Source organism: Lemur catta, chromosome 18 (genome assembly GCF_020740605.2).
Source record: "Lemur catta isolate mLemCat1 chromosome 18, mLemCat1.pri, whole genome shotgun sequence".
NCBI lineage: Eukaryota > Metazoa > Chordata > Mammalia > Primates > Lemuridae > Lemur > Lemur catta.
The window spans coordinates 20,439,496-20,464,104 of NC_059145.1; the positions used below are offsets into that span (position 1 = coordinate 20,439,496).

The following is a 24,609-nucleotide window of genomic DNA, read 5'->3' on the forward strand; positions in this document are numbered from 1 at the left end:
GTTGTTGGATACATTCATAGTCTTTTACTTTTTTTCTTTTATTTTTTACTTATTTTTTATTGCTGAGCACAATTCCATTCTATGGATGTGACCCAGTTTGTTTTTTCACCCACTGTAGGACATTTGGATGTTTCTAGTTTTTGGCAATTATTAATACAAACAGAGCTGCTATTAATATAATCATCCCTCTACAGGTTTGGGTGTAAAAAAGACAAGAAAGTGGAAAAAAAAAGCAAAACCGTGTCTCCCCAATCTCTTCCTCTCCTCAAGCCAGAACTAGAGGGCGTATCCTGAAGCACTCTCTCTCCATACTGTGCCCATCCCAGGTTTCAGGCTGTGTTGAGTTCAGGACAGTAGATACCAAATGGGGGAAAAGGGTAAATTCATCATGGGTTTGACAGTGCTTCACATTCTGGTCTTCTTCAAACTACTGACTACTATTTACTTTTCAGAGTCCTCACACTGCTGATCAAGCAATCCCTCCAGGTTGTACAGCTGCCTTCAGTGAGAAGAAGTATTGATCATATTTTCTTATTTTCTGTATTCTTGGTGTTTTGGCATCTGAGGCCTCTTGACTTGGCCTATTGCCCTTCCCAGGATTAGCTGATTCCTAGGGATAGCAAACAACTCACCTGGGAGCACACCTTTCATATGTAAATCAACTAATCCAGAACCCCTACCTGCAACCACCTCTTTTATTGGGCTCTTAAACTCCAGGTCATTATTTCTCTTTCTACTTAATCCAGGATCAAAAACCAGGAAACTCAGAACAGCCCCGATACCCCAGAGCCTGCTGATATTTTTCAAACTAGCCAATCTTATGCGTACTTATCCTGATCTGGCCATTCCTTTCCATGGAAACCTCAATAAAGGCTTTGCCACACTTTCCCCTCACCGCTTCTGCCTTCTGACTGACTTGGGGCTTCCTGTGGCCCCCGTGGGGTGGTGTGCCCCTTCTTCTTGGGGACTGTAACAAGCTATCATTTCAGTGGCAGTCGCCTCCTACTCTGTTCGCCCCACTATACCTGAGTAATAGTGAAACCTGCACTTTAAAACAGAAAAGCAGAATGGAAAGTGCTTACTTCATCTTACCTGGAACGCTCTCTTTTTTTTTTAATAACATGAGTTCATCAGCGAGGACTCTTCCAGTTAGAGATCAGTAAAACTGGCTTACTGCTATGGCCTTGAGTGTCTGTGTCCCCCTGAAAATTCATATGCTAAAATCCTAACCCCCAAGGTGAAGATGTTAGAGGTGGGGCCTTTGGTCTCGAGGGGGGAGCCCTTACAATTAGTGTTCAGAGACCTAGCTCGCCCGTTCGTCCACGTGAGGACGAAGCAAGAAGGCACCATCTGTGAGTCAGGAAGCAGATTCTCACCGGACATCCAGTCTTCCAGGGCCTCGATCTTGGACTTCCCAGTCTCCAGAACAATGAGCAATAAATTTCTGTTGTTTAGAATCTACCTTGTTCATGACATTCTATCATAGCATCTCAAAGGGACTAAGACACTTGCCCCAAAGCAGGATTTTTTATTGCCTTGAGTAACTGAAAAGTTCTGTTTATCTGTTTGATTTTGCTTATCTGTTCTTTCTCATTTTTTAAAATGAAAGTCTGTTAGAATGTTGTAGTGGGTGTCTGTTGTGTTTCTCTGCATCGTATCGCTTCCTCTTTTAACCCTTTCTTCAGGGTTTCTTCAGGGAACCACTTCTGACCACTGCCAGGCTGTACAGTTTGGGTTGTGGTCGCCATTCCCGACGTCCCCCACTGCAGAGGGGTCACACCTCCAGGCTGTCCAGGCACCATATTGCAATCCCCGGCTGCAGCCCTCAGTTCGGGAATGAGAGCTAAGCCCAAGTGTTCAAGTGAAACTATTGAGAAAGAATATCTCTGTTTCTGCTGGTGTTACTAAGTGAACGGAATGTAAATCCAATGTTGCATCTTCCCGTTGCTTTCAAAGAGCGTAACCAATGGTAAGAAAAAAAAAGACAACCAAGAGAAAAGCAAAACTGAACAATGTAGATAAACAGATGTTTTTATAATATTGATACGGGTCCCCCAGTGCTTGACCACTTTCCTTTTTCTTTGGCACTTCAGTTATACAAACTAGTAAATTTCTGTTTTGCTTGAGCCAGTCTAAATTGGTTTCCTGCCACTTGCAGCCCAGAGTGTCCTACTAAAACACAAATAAACTCTTTGTCTCTTATACTTTATTGTAGGCTGAATCTTGAGTTGATTATCTTTAATCAACAACACATGGAGATTTGTGTTGGCAGGACTTGTCAAAATCTATGGGAAGGAACTGAAACTTGCTAGATGAATTTTCTCTGTCTATACCCTCTTCTTGTCGCCTTGGTCAGTGAGACTTGCTCTGTGTTACCTAGTTTGAGTTTTCCCCAGAAACAGAGCCTGAGGGGAGGTTTGAGTGCCCCTCGTTTATTTCAGAGGTGATCCCAAGGGCATCAGCAGGGAAGTGGGAGAATAAAAGTGGGAAAAGAAGAAGGAGTTATTGAGAAGGTTACCACAGAGCTGGGGCTCTTTGCCGCTGAGAAATTGAGAGACAGCGTAGAACGAGCCTCAGAATTACCCACGCAAGGCATGAGGAAATGGGGATTATTTATCTTCCACCTCACATCACTGGCTGAGGGATGTTCCTAAGACTAACTCCCTTAGCACTTCTGGCCTGCCCTGTGCAAAAGCCCAGAGCAAGCCTGTAGGTAAAGAGTTGCAGGTACCTTCAATGGGACACAGTAGGCATGAGCTTGGGAGGCCCTAAGAGTTCAAAAGGATACAGCAGCACAGACAGCATCTGCCACAGAAACCGTGAGTGTTCGTCTTTCAATTTCCATGCTTCTAGCTTAGCTTCTTTTCATATAGTGGCTATAAAGGTGTATTGATTGCATGTGTATTGATTCATAAGTAATGACTCTTCAGAAACACAGTAGCTTTAAACCTTATCCAGCTTTCTCCATGTTTGGAAAGATGAGATTGAGGTCAAAAGTGTGATGTTTTCTAGCCTGTTTCAATCATTCACTTATTCATTTATTCACTCACATAACAAATGCTTTGGGGGAACAGAAATCGATAAGCAAAAGTCCCTGTCCTTGCAAAGCTCTGACGTTGATGTCAGGCAGACACAATTGTAATTACTGGTGGAATAAAATACTTGATTGAATAAAGGTGGATATAAACTACTATTAGAACTTAGGGGTAGAATCACAAAGAAGGCAGTGTTTGTGAGTTAAAACATGAGAAGGATGGAAGAGAGGGCCTTTATTCTTATTGCTATTACAGTTTAAAAAACCACCTCAAAGTTATGGCATCAAACAGCGACCATTGTGCTCATGATTCTGCGGGTCATGAAGGGTGGTCCAGAGGGGTCAGCTTGTCTCCCCACCATAATGTCCAGAGAGAGCCTCACTAGGAAAGCCGGAAGTGACTCCGGGGCTGGTGTGTGGAATCACCTGAAGTCTGACTTGCTCATCTGGCCATTGATGCTTATGCTTGCAGGGACCTCAGCTGGTGTTGCCGACTGCTACATCCACACTTGACCTGTTCACACAGCTGATTGGGATTCCTCACAGCATGGCAGCTGGATTCCAAGAGCAAGTGTCCTGAAACAACATGGTAGAAGCTGTGTTGCCTTTTACGGGGAAGCCTTTTATGGCCTTTTCTGATGAAGCCTTAGAAGTCACATAGTGTCACACAGTACGATACTGTACTCCACTGGATCACAAGCTTACCCAAACTCCCAGGAAGAGAACTTAGACCAACCTTCTCCATGAGGGGACTGCCAGAGTCACACTGCAAGAAGGGCATGTGGGAAGCGAGATATTATTGCAACCAGTTTAGGAAAATACCATCTTTAGCGTTGAAGTGATTAAATTATGACGAGCATCTAGTATTTAGAATTCTCTTTATTGGGTCGCTTTATTATTTTCGGGTAGACACTATCTTAAATTACTTAAATTACCTAAGTCAGATTGTCTCATAAAGTGATGAAGAGGGGATTTATTATTTGATATATTTGTCACCCTACTTTGCCCTCACAGCCCTCCTCCCTGCACCACCCTTTGAGAACGAATGCCACGGAGCCTGGCAGCCTGGGAAAGGCGGGCACCAGAATTAGCAGAGTAGATTCTCTTTAGAGGTTGGGGAAGGGCAAAGACTGTGAATATTCTTAGCTTCATATTAAAGTGGATTGTAAACACACATATGCATATACATGCGAAGTTCATTTCTTTTCTCATTGCACCTTATCTTTAGAAGTATTGAAAAACCTTAGATTCATTTCCTGTGTGGCATTATTTCCCTTTAAAAGAGCATGTTAATTTATGTACCTTTTTGAGTAATTATGATGAAGCTCAGAGCTGTTTGAGAATATTACCTTCATTCATTACTTGGCTTTTTTAAAGCTGAAATTTAGCAGCTTGCATTTTTTAAAACCATATTAAAAACATCTTCACAATAGACATCTCATAATCAGGGTATACAGCACACGGTGACATTTTGACACTTAGTGAGTGAAGTAGCTAGGAGGCAGTATTGCACTGCAGTCTGGCAGTCTTTGGCTTGAATCCCAGTTGTGCTACTCACTGTTCTGAGATTTGGGGGCAAGTTGCTCGATTTCTCAGAGTCTTGGTTCCTTAATCTGTAAAATGGGGGTAATGATACTTACTTTTTATCGTTGCATTGCAGGCTAAATAAGACAATCAAAGTGCTTGGTACTTAGATGATTCTATGAGAAATTCAAATATGTGTTCACTCACTTCTCTCTGGGGTTAGAGGGCAGGTCAACATCCATATGTTCAATGTTCAATTTTTATTTCCTTTTCCTGCCTCTGAGGGCCGCAGAAAGGCAGAAAATCAGATAAAGCAAAGGCCTTCTTGGAGCGTGTTTGTGTGTGTGTGTGTGTGTGTGTGTGTGTGTGTGTGTGTGTGTGTGTGTGTCAGAATCTTGGCTGTGAAGGATATTTCCTTTGTCAACCATTTCCTCACCTCTCACCTCAGCCCGCTCTCTGCTTCTGTTTTCTGAATCTAGAAGCTTCACAGACACTTCCTGATTGTTTCTCAATGTCATATATTAATTGAAGGGAAAGCAGAGGCTTGTAGGCAAGGCAGCTCGGGTCTAAAGCTCTCACTCGGCGTGGACTGCCAGCTCCCTGCGCAGGCTCACCTCCCCTGTCCTCCCAATTTAATTTAGAGCCAGGCCCGTGGTGTCACTCTGAGGTCCTGCCATGGAGCTGTCAGGAAGGGCAGAGCCGGAATCTGTCCTGCCTCGTAATTAGAGCCCGGGTCCTTCACCGGCTTCCCACTGTGATGCAATGTGACACCCACCAGGTTCACTAGGGGCCACTGGAAATGGCAAGAAAATCACCGGATTGCCTGATATTCCTCTTTCTTTTTTTTTTTCAATGTCAAAAAGCCACAAAGCCACAGTGAAATCACTGAAAATGTCAACCAAAGAACTGCCCATTTCATGTGGCCCCTGTTGTTTTTTTTTTTTTAAATCTTAATTATTCTACCGATGGCATGCCACCTTTCAAATTAAATTCCTTTCCTCGTTATCTTGGTTTGCCATTATTATCGCCTGGGTTGAAATGGATTTCATGACAACTCTGAAAAACCAGAGGTAGCTAAATTTAACTTTAATTAGGCATCATCTTAGCCCCGTGATTATTTCCTCATTTCATTCGGATCCTACTAACCGGAATGCTGAGCGAGGGTCTGGCACGGTTTGAGTGCAATGTTCACAGAATTCTCCCCCACATTTCTTGCAAGCATGGTGATTGTTGCGAGCCACAAATGGCTTTTGCAGATAGAGCTTTAATCCCCTTTTATAACTCAGTTTATTAGGGGTAGTCAAGCTACACTCCGTGGCTGGCAGCTGCTGAGAGGAAAACCCCAAACAAAATTTTAGGACGTCCCTGCCTTGTACGGGCCCTCCTGGCAGTGGGAGCCTGCAATGGGGATTGAGATTCGCTGCTCCAGATGGGGTGTGCCTGTCACCTCTGAACAGAGGGATTTCCACCTTTATCCAAACGATGCTGTGGAAAGCGGGTCTTTGCAGACATTAGCGGGTCCCTCCTTTGCTAAGAGGCAGTGTCCTGGTCAAGAGGTGGGCTCTGAAACCAGAACACCAGATTCAAGTCTTACCCTGACCTCTCACTGGCGCTTTGACTTTGGGGAAATTACTCCTTTGTGCCTTGGTTTCCTCATCTGTAAAACAGAGACATGGTGGCCCTGCGTCACAGTGTTGTCCTGAGTACTGAGTTATCGCATGGAAAGCATTTAGACCAGTGCCCGGCCCAGTGTGTGGCCTAGAAGTGCTCTCTGCTGTTGCTGCTGTTTCAAGCGTCCTGGAAGACAGCAGCTAAGGGACACGTTCGAAAGTCACAGGAAGGCAGGCACGGGCTGGGAGGATGGGGCGAGGAGGAACTCCCAAGAACAAACAAGGATTTAATCCGTGGGAGACACCTATTGATTTTGCCTGCCCAATAAGCACTCTCTCTCCTGGAGTTTTCTTTAGGGAACTATATGATTCAGGACCTGGTGGGCATAATATGGCCACTCTAGGTATTTTAAGTAGAGTGAAATGTGTGTTGGGAACTGGATATTCAGTTGATGCAAGGGCTGAGAAGCCAAACCGTGCATGGTAGGCTGGGCGGTGGTTGGCAATAGCACGCACTCTCTTCCACACTCAGGGCTAAGGGAGGACGCCAGAACCATGGCGGGTCTGACCAGCAGGAGCTGGGACCAGGAAGGGAGGGACCCCAAGGAGACACAGCCATTGTCTGTGACTCTACCTGAAAAAGAGAAAGAGGAGGATAAATGCATGGGCTTCTTTCTCCTCCTGTTCTCTAATCTTCCATCAGTGTCTCCAATTGGCAAAATCTACCCTGGAACCAGAAGGCAAAGACATCAGGGAGATGTAGTTCTTGGTGACAGTGACGCAGAGCAGAGATCTGAGAGCAGGCAAAGGAAGGGCACAGGGCCCATCTCTCCCCACACCACCCAGTCCCTCTGCTCCTGGTGGAGCTGACCTTGACCTTTGGATCCAGGAGCAGGCCTGTGACCTTGGTCTGGCCAATCAGTGTATTGCACTCTGCTGACTGTAGTGATTGCTTCTGCAATGAGGATGTGGCCCAAGTTAGTTACAGGAAAGCGAACCCTGGCGCTTTGGCTGCAACTATCGGGAAGAACAGAAAGGGGAAGCCTCTTTCTGCTAAGGTAGCTGGGCTTACAGAATATAAACCTAGAGTTGCTAATGGCCGGCTTGCTACCATGGAGGAGAGAATGGTTTAGAATGAAATGAGCAAAAAGGAAAGCAGACAGTGAGAATGGAAAAAGATTGCTAATAACCCCGTTTGAATACTGGATCCAGCCCTGTCTGTGCCTAGATTGCTCAGTTCTCGGTTATGTGAGCCCTCCTTTGTGTGTGTGTGTGTGTGTGTGTGTGTGTGTGTGTGTGTGTGTGTGTGTGTGTGAGAGAGAGAGAGAGAGAGAGAGAGAGTGAGGAAGAGAGAGAGAGAAAGAGTCAGTTTTTGTCACCTGCAACCAAATGATTCTGAACTTATACGCAACAGACCTAAGACAGAACTGGGTATTAAGAGGTGACTGCAATAAAAATTGGTGACCAGTGACCGAGCAGGAAGTCTGTTTGTGGGCCCAAACACTTCCAGATGGGCCCAGAGTCCAGACATCAAAAGAGAGGCCTCACCTCAGGGCGAGACAGGCAGCACAGGGGACCCTCCCTGGTCCCTGCTTGTCCGAACGGAGTTATAGACCCTCCGCACTCCTCATGCAGGATCTAGCCGTGACAAACCCTTCACACACTCCTCGGCATTTTTGTCTCCCCCTCATCTCCAGGGGCACTTGCTAGTCCTTCAATATTACAAACTCTCTCCTTCCCCCATCTGTGATAATTATTTTTCTTACTATTCCTTGTTAGCTGTCAGATACTACGGTAACATGCTTTATACATAAATATATTTACATTTGTATTATAATATAAATAGAATTTATGATCTGGATGTTTGGCCCCCTCCAAATCTCATGTTGAAATTTGATCCCCAGTGTTGAATGTGGGGCCTGGCAGGAGGTGTTTGGGTCGTGGGGGCAGATCCACCATGAACAGAGTGAATTCTCACTTTATCAGTTCGAGCAAGAACTGATTGTTTAAAGGAGACTGGCACCCTCTCCTCCCTTTCTTGGTCCTGTTCTTACCTGGGACACACCTGCACCCCCTTTCACCGTACACCCTGATCGGAAACTCCCTGCAGCCCTCACCAGAAGCAGATGCTGGTACGATGTTTCTTGTACAGTCTGTGGAACTGTGAGCCAAATAGACCCCTTTTCTTTATAAAATTACCCACCCTTGGGTATTTCTTCGTAGCAATGCAAATGGACTAATACAACTTATATCTTAATATTACATATTTTAATCTTTATCTGGGAGGACAGTAACCTATGAGGTAAGACTTGTCATTATTCCCAATTTTAAAATGTGGAAATGGAGGCTGAGATGGGTACACGGACCTGCCAGGGACATGAAGCCGGGCCAGCAGACCCTGGACCCCACCCTTCCCATCATCACCCTGTGAAGGTTCCCTCGTGCCTGAGGACCCTCATTTACCCTTCTGGCCTCAGCTCAGACACACCTTAGCTCAGCTTTGCTCCCCCTGCTGTACTCATGTACTCCCGTGGATCTCCCTAACACTCATCCCATACACTAGATGAAAATTGAAAATTCACTTGATCCTAAGGTGCTCAGGAACCCCACCATGAAATCACCAGGTATTTGGAATCAACTTTCCATTGCTATGACATTGTCCATGCCTGACACCACGAACTGCTTTATCCCAAATGGAACAGGATGCTAGCAACAGCAAGGTGCTACGACAGTGGGACTCCCCCTTTAGAAATGGATGTCACCACTGTCAATCATCCTAGGGACTGAAAAGGCACTCAGGGAACCATTCTAAGCTAGAGAAGACTTTTCTCCTCTTTATAGGAAGCCTTGATTCTTTGATGGGTGGCTTCAGTTTATCCCCTGGGAAGCAGGTAAGGTCCCTGAGGACAAAGTCAGGACTAAATGCTCTGGCAGTAACAATTCCTGGAGCAGATGTGAGTTATCCTCTCTAACTCCCTAGTCTCAGTAAGTTCTTATTAGAAGAGAAAAAGAAAGGACAAGCATAGATGTTGGTATCATACAGAGTTATGTCATTTCACTTACTAGCTGTGCTTTGTGGCAGCTCATTCAGCCCCTCTAAGCTTACAATTTCTTATTTGTAAAATGGGGATGACAATAGTACCTAACTCATATTAATAGTATTATTACTAATTTCCCAGAGACAGGCTGGCTGTAAACTTAAGAGAATTATCATTAGATGTTAGAAGCGACATAATTGTACGTTTTAAAAAAATATTTTCCCCAGAGAAGTACCAACTAGATATTGATGGAACAGAGTACTTTCATTATGGTTTTTGTTTTACTGTTCTTTTCCTCTTTCTTTTTTTTTTTCTTTTTCTTTCTTTCTTTTTTTTTTTTTTTTGTGAGCAGAGCCGTAGAAAAGCATTAGAGCTCAGTAACGGGGTGATCATTATAAAGGTGCTGTAAAGAGATGGGGTGAAAATGAATCTATAATGATAACACGACTTTGGTTAAACTTTTTTATTATTGAACATATTTAAAAAGAAAAATGGATAGTAATTTAATTCAATTTGTAACACTTTAAGAAAATGGTTTTCATTAAATAGTAAAGAGTGCGTATCTGGAAACATGCTGTTCGTATTTATCGAGGAGGGGAAGCCCCATTGCTTTGGCAGCAGAGACTACGGAATGGAATTTCCCCTCGACAAATACGGCATTACACCACCACGTTCAGTTGTTCAGCTACTCTGCTAATTGTTTCAACTGGCAGTTTTCAAAGAAATCAATGTGAAGAACTCTGCAAAGGGAAATTGGGCATTTGGTTATAAAATCTGGTCTAGAGCCATTGTGCTTGCACCACTGGGAGAATCCGGAAACATCCAACTTCATGAGCTTAGATTCTAAACACCTGGACATATTTCCTGATGAAGCACAATGTTGGGCCGGGTGTGGTGGCTCACGCCTGTAATCCTAGCTCTGGGAGGCCGAGGCGGGTGGATCGCTCGAGGTCAGGAGTTCGAGACCAGCCTGAGCAAGAGTGAGACCCTGTCGCTACTAAAAATAGAAAGAAATTATCTGGCCAACTAAAAATATATATACAAAAAAATTAGCCGGGCATGGTGGCTCATGCCTGTAGTCCCAGCTACTCGGGAGGCTGAGGCAGTAGGATCGCTTAAGCCCAGGAGTCTGAGGTTGCTGTGAGCTAGGCTGACGCCACGGCACTCACTCTAGCCCTGGCAACAAAGTGAGACTCTGTCTCAAAAAAAAAAAAAAGAAGCACAATGTTATATGTGATTTTCTGGCCACTTTCATCATGCGCTTACACTGTTTGATTATTTTTAAATGACAAACAATTTCTAAGTGATTTGGAGCATGGATTCTGGACTCAAAATGCTAAGGTTGAAATTTCAGCTCTACCACTTACTAGCTATGTGACCAACTTACTTAAGCTTCTTGAAGCCTCAGTTTCTATTTAACTCAGTAAGACGTGAATAAGAATACTTATCTCATGGCTTGAATTGAGGATTTAGTGAGATAATATGTAAAGTGCCTAGCACAGTTCTCAAAAATCTTTAAGATTATTTTCCTGGTTGTTATTATTATTGCACCTGCAAATGATGAAAACCTAATTCAAATTGGTTTTCAAAATAACAATGATAGCATATATTGGGGACTTACTATGTGCTACCCACTAGGACAAACAATTCATTTTAATTCTTTTATTTGATCAAAAATAATTTTTTTAATCACATAAGTGGAAAAACCTAGATTTGGTCTGGCTCCAGGGAATGCTGGACCCAGATGCTCAAATGAACTCCTCAGAAATCTGTCTTTCTCCACCTTTCTATCCTCTTCTCCACGTTGGCTTCAGGCTCAGTCAAGTTCTCTCCATCAGCTACCAGCGATTCCAGGATTTCATTCATTCAGCTCCTCTAGCCCAATACTTCCAGTGAAAGTCCCAGATGGCTTTTTATTGGATAGATTTGTGTCAGTGCCCTTCCCTGACCAATAGCCATGACCAGGAGGATGAAACATTATGATTAATGTCCTGGGTCACTTGCCCACCCCTTATTTGGATTGAGGATTGAGTAGAGAGATTGATGGCAGTTCAGCTTTTAATCATCCTATTGCAATTTCTGAAAATCAGGCAGAACATCATGAATAAGAAAAGACAGAACTCATGAGCAACATCAACATCTACAGCAAAACTAGGAGACTGAAAGCCCTTAGAAAACCTCAAACCCAAAGGTAGCAGAACTGGTGTGAAATCAACCATGGTGCAACAGGAAGGAAGGCAGAATTCTGAAATCTTCTACAAACTGCAAATCGCCCAGATGGCCAAACTCAGGAGGGAGTGGCACCTTGAGTGGGACTGCTGTGACCTAATTCAAGAACAAAGAGTAAAACTAGGAGGCTAAGAAAGGAAGTCCTTGTAGGCCCCATATTAATTACATTTCTATAAATGTAATGGCCTGCAAGCAAAGTCCTCCTCAGTAGCAACCAGAATCACAGTACCTGGATTGTTCTTCAATATATTCCCTGCTTAAGGGACCTGGAACTCCTTAGAGAAATGCCTGGTCCCAGGTCTGGATACAGGGTGAGCTTGAGACAGCTTGTCTATCAGAAAGCAAGGAAGTTTTCCAAGATTAATAAATGTGTGTCAAAATGACAGAGGAAGCAGTATAAAGGCACTTTCACTGGCCACAGCTGGGGCGATTGGGCATCAAAAATGATAATGAGGCTGGGGCCAGTGACTCATGCCTGTAATCCCAGCACATTGGGAGGTGGAGACAAGAGGATCACTGGCGGCCAGGTGTTTGAGGCCAGTCCAAGCAACATAGCAAGACCCCCATCTCTACAAAAAATACAAAAAAAATTAGCCTGGCATGGTGGCACACCACTGTAGTCCCAGCTACTTGGGAGGCTGAAGCAGGAGAATCACTTGAGCCCAGGAGTTTGCAGTTGTAGTGAGCTATGATGACACCACTGGATTCTAGCCCAGGCAACAGAGCAAGATCCTGTCTCAAAATAAATAAATAAATAATGATTAAGTCAAGAAAAAGAAATAAAAAGCATCCAAGGAAGAGGTATTAATAAAATTGTCCTTGTTTGCAGATAACATGATCTTATATATGGAAAACCCTAAAGACTCCACTAAAAATCCGTTAGAACTAATAAACAAATTCAGAAAGTTGCAGGATACAAAATCAATGTGCAAAAATAAGTTGCATTTCTATACACCAATGATGAACTATCTGAAAAGGAAATTAAGAAGATAATCCTATTTACACTAGCACCAAAAAGAATAAAATATCAGAATAAACTTAACTAAGGAGGTGAAAAACTTGGATACTGAAAACTGCAAAACAGTGATGGAAGAAATTAAATAAGACATAAGCAAACGGAAAGACGTCCTGTGTTCATGGTTTGGAAGACTTAAAACAGCAGTTTCCCCTTATCCATGGGGGATACATTCCAAGACCCCCAGTGGATACCTGAAACTGTGGATAGTACTTAACCCCAATTATACTATGTTTTTTCAGTTTCCTAACTGAGATGACTACTAAGTGACTAACGAGTAGGTGGCATATATAATGTGGATATGCTGGACAAAGGGATGATTCATGTCCCGAGCAGGACAGAGTGGGATGGCACAAAATTTCCTCATACTTCTCAGAACACAAAATTAAAAACTTATGAACTATATATTTTTGGAATTTTTCATTTAATATCTTCAGACTGTGGTTGACTGTGAGTAACTGAAATCGCAAACCTGCAGATAAGGGAGACTACTGTATTGTTAAAATGTCCATACTTCCCAAAGCAATCTATAGATTCAATGCAACCTCTATCAAAATCCCAATGGCATTTTCTTTATAGAAATAGAAAAACAATTGTATCGTTCATATGGAACCACAAAAGATCACAAATGGCCAAATCAATCTTGAGAAAGAACCAAGCTGGAGGCATCACACTTCCTGGCTTCAAAATATATTGCAAAGCTACAGTAATGAAAGCAGTATGGTACTAGCATAAAGACAGACATGCAGATCAACAGAACTGAACAGAGACCCTGGAAATAAATCCACAAATATATGGTCAAGAATACACAATGGGGAAAGTCGCCAGATTGTCCCATATACAGGAACAAGTTTCAGGTGAGAAAGCATAGCCCAGGTGAAATACTGGGGGAAAGGTGCAAGAACCACCCTTACCAGAGATTCCGTGGGAAAAAGTTGTGGGGCAGAACAAGATGGGGCAAAAATGTTGGTGGAAGCCCAGAGAAATTCAGACGGAAAGGGTGGGTGGGAGTGTTTACTTTTCTTCCCCTCATACCTGTGGCGGTCTGCCAGCTCCTGATCTATCAGAGACCCCTTCCACCCTAACAAATCCAGGTGCTGCTGCCGTTGGCGAACTAAGAGTTCCCTGAGAGCAAAGCACTGGGTGGCAAGCCCGGGTAGGGTCACTATCCCTCATCAAGACCCTAGCTGAGATGGCAGGTACCATATTGTCTGCACATTCACCAGGTGCCTCTATCCAGCCAGAGAAGTCACAGCCCTGCAGTCTCCCTGTCACTGGATTCCACGCAAACATTCCCCAGCACCCACTTGGACTGTGACAACCACAAAGGAATGGGGAAACGCAGGAGAGTCACAGTGTTCCCGGAGTTTTGACCCATGGGGCAGGCTGCCCCAAGGGAACTGGGAAGTGCCGCAAACACATTTTTAGGACAGAGGAAGATGGAATGCACACTCTCCTGCACTAGAGAGCCCCTGGTACAGGATCCAAAACTGTTTTCTACACCCCTCCCAATGGAGATGCTCCCCACTATTTGGGGCCTTTTCCTCCCCCTCTCCTCCTCCCCTACTCCCCCTCCCCATAGAGGCAGCCATGGCTGAAAGGCTCTTTCCACTCAGGACTGGTGAGTGTTCCACAGGGGACCATTAAGCCAGGGCACTTGGGGGTGGCTGCCCTGCCTCTGATAGACCACCTGTCACACCCAGGCCTCCATGGAGCTTGGGGTTCACTCCCTTCCCTCTAAAAAGAAACAACGAGCACTTTTGTACACCTCCAGCTACAAAAGCAGCCGCCTCCTCCGAGGGAAGGCAGGACTAGCAGTGCTCTCCCCAAGCTGTGAGCTGCCTGCCTCTTCTGTGAGGAGCCCACCCTCCCTGGAGGCAAGTCCCTGGCACAACCGCACCTTCCCTGCTAGAGCATTTCAGCCACAGTCCTCAGCCAGTCTGGCAGCCCAGCACACAGCAGGTTGAGCTGCCTCCACCACCCCTGCTGCAGCTGGGCCAGGGTGGGAGCTGGGAATCTGGGGCCTTTGTGCCCCCAAAGGACAGAGATGACTGTCAGTGCTGAGAGAGCAGGCTTGTATGTCCCACAGCTGCCCACCTCTACTAATCTAGTCAAGAGGGGCCCACTCCTCCTGTCACAGGTTCACAGTGCATCTGCCCTTCTCCTGACTGAGCATTATTGTAGAGCAGGAGAGCACCCCACCACCACCGCCATCACAGCCAGCGTCTGAACCCAGGGAGGCTTGATAACAAGTTTGCCGGCTCAGTCTTAGTCTGGTTCCCACAGGACTCAAGCATGCCATCCAGGGGCCTGGGCAATAGGAATTACCTAACCTAGTCCACCACTACTGGCATCTGAACACTCTCCTAGGGGTCTGAGGTCCAACCAACCCAAATTTCCAGCAGGATAACAGTGGGTGCCTACCTGCAGAAGCCAAAAAACAGTGTATATCTCTCTCTCTCTCTCTCTCTCTCTCTCTCTTTCTCTCTCTCTCTCCCTCTCTCTCTCTCCACTGAGCAGCAAAGTTTCCAGGAAAGGAGAACAGGTGAACTTCAAAGCTATCTGTTCTGAGCTTAGGGAAGAGAGCCCAGATGAGAAGGAACCAGCATAAGAACTCTGGCAATATGAAAAAACAGACTGTCTCAACACCCCCAAAAGATCACACTAGCTCTCCAGCAATGGACTCTAACCAAAAAGAAATTTTTGAAATGTCAGATATGGAATTCAAAATGTAGATCACAAATAAACCCAATGGGGTCAATGAGAAAGTTAAAAATCAATACAAAGAAACCAAAAAAATAATTCAGGACATCAATGAAAACTTTACTAAAGAGATAGATACTTTTAAAAGAAACACAACAGAACTTCTGGAAATGAAGGAGGCATTTAGGGAATTTCAAAATACAGTGGAAAGTTTTAACAACAGACTATACCAAGCAGAAAAAAAGAGTTTCAGAGCCTGAAGACAAGGTTTTTGAATTAACCAAGTCAGTCAAAAATAACAAAAAAGAATTGAGAAATTAAGAAAGTCACCAAGAAATATGGGATTATGTAAAACATTCAAATATAAGAATTGTAAGTATCCCTGAGGGAGAATAAGAAAAAGAAAAAGCATGGAGAATATATTTGAAGGAATAATGGAGGAAAAGTTCCCTGGTCTTGCTAAAAATGTAGACATCCAGCTACAAGAAGGTCATTGAATTCCTGGAAGATTTATTGCAAATAAATCACCAAGGCACATATTCATCCATCTGGCCAAAGTCAAAGTAAAAGAGAAAATCCTACAAGCTGCAAGATGAAAGCATCAAGTAACTTACAAAGGAATACCCATCAGATTAACAGCAGACTTCTTAACAGAAACCTTATAAGACATAAGGGACTCCCATCTTTAGTCTTCTTAAACGGAATAACTGTCAGCCAAGAATTTTGTATCCTGCAAAACTAAGTTTCACAAATGAAGGAGAAATTAAATCTTTCCCAGACAAGCAAACACTAAGGGAATTTGTCACCACTAGACCTGCCCTACAAGAAATGCTGAAAAGTATTCTAAACACAGAAAAGAATGGTCAGTATTCACCAGTGTACAAAAACTCTCAAAAAATCACAGCTCTCATAAAACAGTAACACAAGGGAGAATACAAACCAACTGTGTAACAGTCAACATGACAACTGTAACAGTATCTCACAGATCAATTTCAGCATTGAATGTAAACAGTCTACATGCCCCACTTAAAAAATATAGATTGACAGAATGATCAATAAAAACACAACCCAAATATCTGCTATCTCCAAGAAACACATTTGACTCATAAAGGGTCTCATAGACTCAAGGTAAAGGAATTGAAAAAATAGTGCACACAAATGGAAACCAAAGGTGAACAGGAGTAGCTATTAATATATCAGATAAAACATATTTTAAATCAACAACAGTAAACAAAGACAAAGATGGTCATTATATAATGATAAAGGGATTGATTCAACAAGAAGATATAACAATCCTAAACTATATGCACATAACACCAGAGCTACCAAATTCATAACACAAATACTACTAGATTCAAGAAATGAAATAAACTATAACATAATAATACTAGAGGACTTGAACACTCCATTGACAACTGGACAGATCACTGAGGAAGAAATTTAAAAAAGAAATGCTGGACTTAAATGGAACTCTAGAAAAATGAACCTAACAGACATTTATAGAACATTATACTCCCAAACAGCAGAATATACATTCTTTCTTAGACCAAATGTTAGGCCACAAAACAAGTCTCAGCAAATTCAGAAAAACTGAAATCATACCATGTATATTCTCAGACTACAGTGGAATAAAACTAGAAATCAATCCCAAGAGGAATTCTCAAAACTCTACAGATACACGGACATTAAACAACCTCCCTGTTGCTGATCTTTGGGTCAACAATGAAATCAAGATGGAAATCAAAAAAAGGTTTGAATTGAATGACAATAGTGACATAGGCTACCAAAATCTCTGGGATACAAAAAAACAAAACAGTGCCAAGAGTGAAGTTCGTAGCACTAAATGCCTACATTAACAAGACAGAAAGATCACAAATTAACAATCTAATGTCACACTTCATGGAATTAGAAAAACAAGAAAAAAACCAAACCCAAAGCTAACAGAAGACAATAAATAACAAAGATTAGCACAGAACTAAATGAAATTGAAACCAACAAAGCAAAACTAAGGATCAATGAAACAAAATGTTGGTTCTCTAAAAAGATAAACAAGGTCAACAGTCCACTAGCTAGATTAACTGAGAAGAGAAAGAACTCAAATAAGCTCAAACAGAAATGAAAAAGGAGACATTACAACTGATACCACAGAAATATGAAAGATCATTGAGACTACAATGAACACCTCTATGCACACAAACTAGAAAATCTAGAGGAAATGGATAAATTTATAGAAACACACAACTGCCAAAGCTTGAATCAAGAAGAAGTAGGAATCCTGAACAGATTAATATCAAGTAGTAAGATTGAAACAATAATAAAAAAACCTCCCCACAAAAAAAAAAAAGAGCCCAGGACCAGGCAGATTTACAGCCAAATTCCACCAGACCTACAAAGAAGAACTAGTACCTATCCTACAGAAACTGTTCCATAACTTTGAAAAGGGGAGAATCTTCCCTAACTCATTCTACAAAGCTGTGAGTATCACCCTGATACCAAAGCCAGGAAAGGACAACCAAAAAAAAAAAAAAAAAACAAAAACTATAGACCAATATCCCTCATGAACATAGATGCAAAATCCTTGATAAAATACTAGCAAACCGTATCCAATGACACATCAAAAAGATAATTCACCATGATTAAGTGGGCTTCATCCCAATGATACAAGGAGGGTTCAACATATGCAAATCAATAAATGTGATTCACTACATAAACAGAATTTTTTCAAAAACCATATGATCGTCTCAATAGACGTAGAAAAAAACATTTGATAAAATCCAGCAGCCCTTCATGATAAAAACCCTTAACAAACTAGGCATAGAAGAAACTTACCTCGAAACATTAAAAGCCATATGTGACAAACCAACAGCCAACATCATACTAAACAGGGTAAAGTGGAAAGCATTCCCCCTAAAAACTGGAAGAAGACAAGTACTATTCTATTTGACATAGTACTGGAAGTCCTAGCCAGAGCAATGAGGCAAGAGAAAGTAATAAGGGGCATCCAAATCAGAAAAGAGGAAGTCAAACTATTCCTATTTGTCGATGATATAATCTTATGTCTAGAAAACTCTAACATCTCCTCCAAAAGACTCCTAGAATTGATAAATAAATTCAGTAAATCTCAGGTAACAAAATTAATGTACACAAATCAGTACCATTTCTATACACTAATAACAGCCAAGCTAAGAATCAAATAAAAAGCTCAATAGCATTTCAAATAGCTGTAAAAAAATAAAATACCTAGGAATATACTTAACCAAGGAAATGGAAGATCTCTACAAGGAGAACTACAAAACACTGATGAAAGAAATCACAGATGGCACAAACAAATGGAAAAACATCCCATGCTCATGGATTGGAAGAATCAATATTGTTAAAAATGTCCATACTGCCCAAAGTGATTTATAGATTCAAAGCAATTCCCATCAAAATGTCAACATCATTTTCACAGAATTTGAAAAGACAATCCTAAATTCATACAGAACCAAGCAAAAGGAACAAATCCAGAGGCGTCTCATTAGTGGATTTCACATCATGTTACTGTAGCCTTATATTACAAGGCTACAGTAACCAGAACAGTATGTTACTTGTGTAGAAGTAGACACAAACATCAATAGAACAGAATAGAAAACTAAGAAATAAAACCATACACCTATAACCAACTTATCTTTGACAAAGCAAACAAAAACATACACTGGAGAAAGGATGTCCTATTCAACAAATGGTGCTGGGAAAATTGTAGGTCCACATGCAGAAGAATTAAACTGGATCCCTATTTCTCACCATTCACCAAAATTAACTCAAGATGGATTAAAGACTTAAATGTAAGACCTAACACTATAAAAATTCTAGAAGAAAAATTAGGAGAAACTTCTGCACATTGGCCTGGACAAAGAACTTACTACTAAGACTCCAAAAGCAAATACAACAAAAACAAAAATAAGTAAATGGGACTTAATTAAACTAGAAAGTTTCTATACAGCAAAAGAAATAACCAACAGAGCAAAGAAAACCTACAGAATGGAAGAAAATATTCACAAACTATACAGCTGGCAAAGGACTAATATCCAGAATTTATAAGGAACTCAAATCAGAAAAAAAATCCCTTTAAAAAGTGAGCAAAAGACATGAACAGACATTTTTCAGAAGAAGATATCAAATAGCCAACAACCATATGAAAAAATATTCAACATCACGGAAATGCAAATTAAAACCACAATGAGGTACCCTCTCACCCTTGTCAGAATGGCCATTATTTAAAGATTAAAAAACAATAAATGTTGGCATAGATACAGTCAAAAGTGAACTTTTATAAGTATAGAAATGTATAAGACACACTGTTGGTGGGAATGTAAATTAGTACAACCTCTATGGAAAACAGTACGGAGATTCCTCAAAGAACTAAAGGTAGACCTACCATTCAATCAGCAATCCCACTATTGGGTATCTACCTAAAGGAAAAGAAGTCATATGAAAAAGACATATGCACTTGTATGTTTATCACAGCACAATTCACAACTACAAAGATATTGAATCAACCTAAGTGTACATTAACTGATGAGTGGATAAAAAATATTTGGGGTGTGTGTGTGTGTGTGTATATATATGTATATATACACACACAATGGAATAATACTCAGTCATAAAAGAGAACAAAATAATGTTTTTTCCAGCAAATTGGATGAAACTAGAAGTCATAATCCTAAATGAAGTATCTCAGGAATGAAAAAACAAATGCTGCATGTACTCACTTATAAGTGGGAGCTGAACAGTGGGCATGCATGGTCACACAGAGTGGTATTGGGGACTTTGGATACTTGGAAGCGGGGAGGGTGGGAAGAGGGGGAGGGACCAAAAACTGCCTACCAGGTACAGTGTAAACTATTTGGGTGGTGGGTACACTGAAAGCCCTGACTTCACCATTATACAATTCATCCATGTAAAAAACAAAACACTTGGACCCTCTAAATCTATTGAAATGAATTTTTTAAAATAAAATAAAAGGTAAAAATGAATAAATAAAAACAGAGAAAGCCTGAAAAACTTCATATGGGATGGCAACTCCTTACTTTTTGCTTGGTAATCAAAGGGAAACTTAAATATTTATTCTGCCTTTCCAGTAGGCACTGTATTGCAAAATAACCAACTGGCCCAATTGATGAAGAGAAGCTCTACTTTGCAAAAGAATGCCAGTTCATAAATGTAGAAGGAATGATATAAGTTGAAAACTCCATTTTCTAAAACCTAATGAAATTATCAATTCAGACATGATTTACATATTAAGCAAGTAATGGAGAACGAGACATTGGCATGGGACCAAAGTAGTACTACACAAATTCCTTTTTGATCATGTATTAGTTATCTATTGCTGAATAACAAACCACCCAAAAAATCTAGTGGCTAAAAACAATAATAATCATTTCTTATTTTTCATTACTCTTTTAGCTGGTTGGTTCTTCTGTCTGGGCCAGCTCTCTTGGTCTCTGTAGTCAGCTGGGGCTAAATGATCTCAGATGACCTCACTCACACATCTGGCAGTTAGAAGAGATGGCTGGATGACCAAGGCCTCCATCCATATAATCTGTCAAGATGATCTAGGATGGCTTTACTTATCTCTCTGGAACCTCAGCTGGAACAGCTGGGAGCACTCTCTATGTCATATCTCATCCTCCAGCCTGCTAGCCTGAGCTCCTACACTTGGTGGTCTCAGGGTTTCAACATCAAAAGAGGCGAGACCTGGTGCACAGCATTTTCCAAGCCTCCACTTGCATGACATTTGCTGGAGTCCTACTGGCCAAAGCAAGTCACATAACCAAGCCCAGATTTAAAAGGTGGAGAAATAGACTCAATCTGTAGTTGGCCCATCTAGTAGAACCTTCCTTGATGAAGGAAGTGTTTCAGATCTGAAAGGTCCAAATGGTAGCCACTAGCTGCATGTAGCTACTGAGCATCCAAAGTGTGAGTAGTGTAACTGAGGAACTGCATTTCCTGTTTTAATTGATTTAAGCTTAAACGCAAATAGCTGCATGTGATTGGTAGTTACCACATTGAATAGTGTAATTCTAGATACAGAATTATCTATGGTATATTCTAGCCAGAAATGTTTGTCATAAATCCCTCAGTCCTTAAGATCTGCAACCAGACAAATCTAAAAGGTGAGACATTCCGCAGGAAAACTGGTCCAGGGTCCTCAACAAATAAATGTCCTGAAAGAGGAAATTATGACAGATTGGAGAGATACAGCCAGATGGGTTTCTCAGTGGGATTTTTGGATCTGACAAACTGGTTATAAGGATCCTTTTAGTTTAATTGGGGAAATTTGAATACGGTGTAGCTATTCAATGACACAAAAATATACTGACGTGGAAAGGTAGACCATTGACTGAAAATGTTGAGTTGTAGAACAGTACGTAGAATGTCGTCGCATGTTGGCAAAGCAACACAGAGACAAATTGTGTATATGAATACAAATATACATACAAACATAGAAAGATCCAGAAGCACATGCACTAAGGTATAGCACATGGTAATTCTGGGTGAAGGGAAGGTGAAGTTTTTGTTTGCTTGTTTGTCTGTGTTTTCTAATTTCCTATAAATATAAAATGCTGCTTCTATAATAATAAGAGGTTATTAAATACAAAAGAAATAAAGATAATACTAAGTGTCTCAGAGGTGCCAGAGATAAAGCAACCATTTTACAATGTGCATGTGTGTTTGTTTAGGAAATGCTTCATCATGATACAGTTGCAAATACTTCCTGCTGACAAGGTGACCAAGGGGACGCTGCAAGGCTCAGCTGCTTAGCAAATCTCCAGGATCTGGTAAGTGGATCACTTCCTTGTGATCCACAGAAGCTCCAGCCATCAATTTGGATTAGTCAGTCAGCATATCCCACTGGGCAGCATGTTCTAGAGTGCTCTAGTATGAATCATTCATGTAGGCTTCTAGTTTTGTTGCTTGGTTTCCCTCAGAAATAATGGCCTCAGGGACTGAATGCTATGTAACAGAGAAAGTGAGTACAGTGGTGCAGGCCCTGCCAGGTGTCCAGCCAATAGGAATATATCACAGGAAAATGCTCCATCTATAATTAATGACAACATTTTAAAGTTTTACCAGAAATTGATAATATGATGCTTTCTTTTAATGCGTTTCCCTTTAGTAATGTGTACATATTTTTGAAGTAGTTCTAATATTAAATATACATCAAACTCTTCTTATAGAAAATATATTCACTGAATAGAAAAATATTATATTTATAAATGTCTCATTGCTACCTTTTATGCAATTATTCACTCTGGGTGTTCAGTGTAGACGTTTCAAAACCATATTGTTTGTCACAGAAAGCATATAAAAAGCTATCAAGTAAAAAAGCAAACTTATGACTGCCAATTTTGTTGCAACTTTTTGCATAATTTCTAAATTGCTACTGTCATAATAAAAATCTAGACTGCCACCAGTTTGTCTTGGAATTACATGGCTATCTTTTCAAATAAACATGTATGATCATTTCTGAGTTACAAGCCCATTTGGGTAACTTAATCTTTCTAGCAGTCAACTGAATAATTAAATAGTAAGGCAAAGCTTTTATGATCCCCCAAATCTGCAATTGAACATTTGCGATGGAACAAATGGATACATTTCTCTTTGGGATCCATTAGGGAGAAAGGGGAATTTTAAAACTCTTAACATCTAGCAAACAGCAGTTGTTCAAGTGTTAAGTTCTATCAAATAAAATTAAGTGAAATCAAATTCTCTTCCCATTGTATACTTTATGTCTTTGTTGAAATTGCTTATTCTGAGACACAATAGGCTGTCACACCTGTCCCCTAAATTTCCAAAGCATTAAGTCATCGCTCTATTGACTTCTATTAGTGCTATATGCATTTTCTCTTAGATTTGGGAGTAAACACAAGCTTTAACAAGTTCACAAAATCTTATTTTTCAAAGAGTCTCCAGCTGTCAGCATTGTTGTCAAGTCCCTGGCAATCTTACTGTTTCATTATAGTGAATTTGCAAATGATATGCAATATGATGTTTTGGAGATAGATAAAGAATAAAAATGATTTTGTGCATTTTGCTCTTCCTCTTTATATTCACATAGGAAAAACTCTCTAGATATTGGCCTAGGCAAAGAATTTATGACTAAGACCCCAAAAGCAAATACAACAAAAACCAATATAAATCAGTGAGATTAATTAAACTAAAAAATTTCTACATAGCAAAAGAAATAACCAACAGAGTAAGTAGACAACCTATAGAATAGGAGAAAATATTTGCAACCTATACAACAAAGGATGAATATCCAGAATCCACAAAAAAACTCAAGCAAATTAGCAAGAAAAAAGCCAAATAACCACATTTCAAAGTGGGCAAAAGACATGAACAGACATTTTTCAAAAGAAAATATGCAAATGGCCAACAAACATGAAAAAATGTTCAACATCACTAATCATTAGGGAAATGCAAATTAAAACCACAGTGAGTGCATTAATCCATTTTGCACTGCTCTAAAGAAATGTCTGAGGCTGGGTGAATTACAAAGAAAAGAAGTTTATTTGGCTCACAGTTCTGCAGACTGTACAAGATGCATGGTGCCAGCATCTGCTTCTGGTGACGGCTTCAGGGAGCTTCCAATCAAGGCGGAATGTGAAGAGGGAGTAGATGTGTCACATAGTGAGAGCAGGAGCAAGAGAGGGAGGAGGTGGTGCCAGGCTCTTTTAAATAACCAGCTCTCGTGTGAACTAATGAAGCAAGAACCCACTCGTTATCGCAAGGAGGGCACCAAGCCATCATTCATAAGGGATCTGCCCCCGTGACCCAAACACTTCCCACCAGGCCCCACATTCAACACTGGGAGATCAAATTTCAACATGAGATATGGAGGAACCAAACATCCAAACCATATCAATGAGATACTATCTTACCCCTGTGAGAATGTCATTATTAAAAAGTCAAAAAGACAATAGATGGCATGAATGCGGTCAAAAGTGAACACTTAAACACTGTTGGTGGATTTGTGATAGAGTAGATCAAAGTAAGGAACACAAGAGAAAAATTGAAAATAAGTCTAAGAATATGAACCTAATGCTGATGACATTGATTAACCAATAATACCTGATGGATGTTTGCAGAAAAATCCTCCAGCTCCCTCACCTTTGCAAGGCATGTTCTACAGTGTCTTCCAGAGGCCTCCAGTGGAATCGAGTCCCAGTTATCTATGGTTCTATACTGCTTGGTACCTTTTATTGGCTCCTTCCCCTTCTCCATCTTGCTTCCTGGTTCTTCCTACTTCCTGAAACCATTTCCCAGATGAACCACTTGCCCTTACATCCTTGCCTCAGAGTCTACTTCCAAGGGAAAATAAACTAAAACAGGAGGAGGAGTAGAGAAGATGAAGCACACACATACACACACACAAGTGTGCACATACACACACATTGTGAGCTTCAAAGCTTC

General features: G+C 41.2%; 1 long non-coding RNA gene across 1 annotated transcript; it reads right to left on the reverse strand.

Moving 5' to 3' along the window:
* Window positions 1-3,254: 3,254 nt before the first annotated feature.
* On the reverse strand, window positions 3,255-24,433 carry LOC123623563. The gene is made up of 2 exons (XR_006729905.1): window positions 24,268-24,433; window positions 3,255-3,610 (listed from the first exon to the last, which is right to left on the reverse strand). It is a non-coding gene; the product is annotated as an uncharacterized LOC123623563 (long non-coding RNA).
* Window positions 24,434-24,609: the final 176 nt, after the last annotated feature.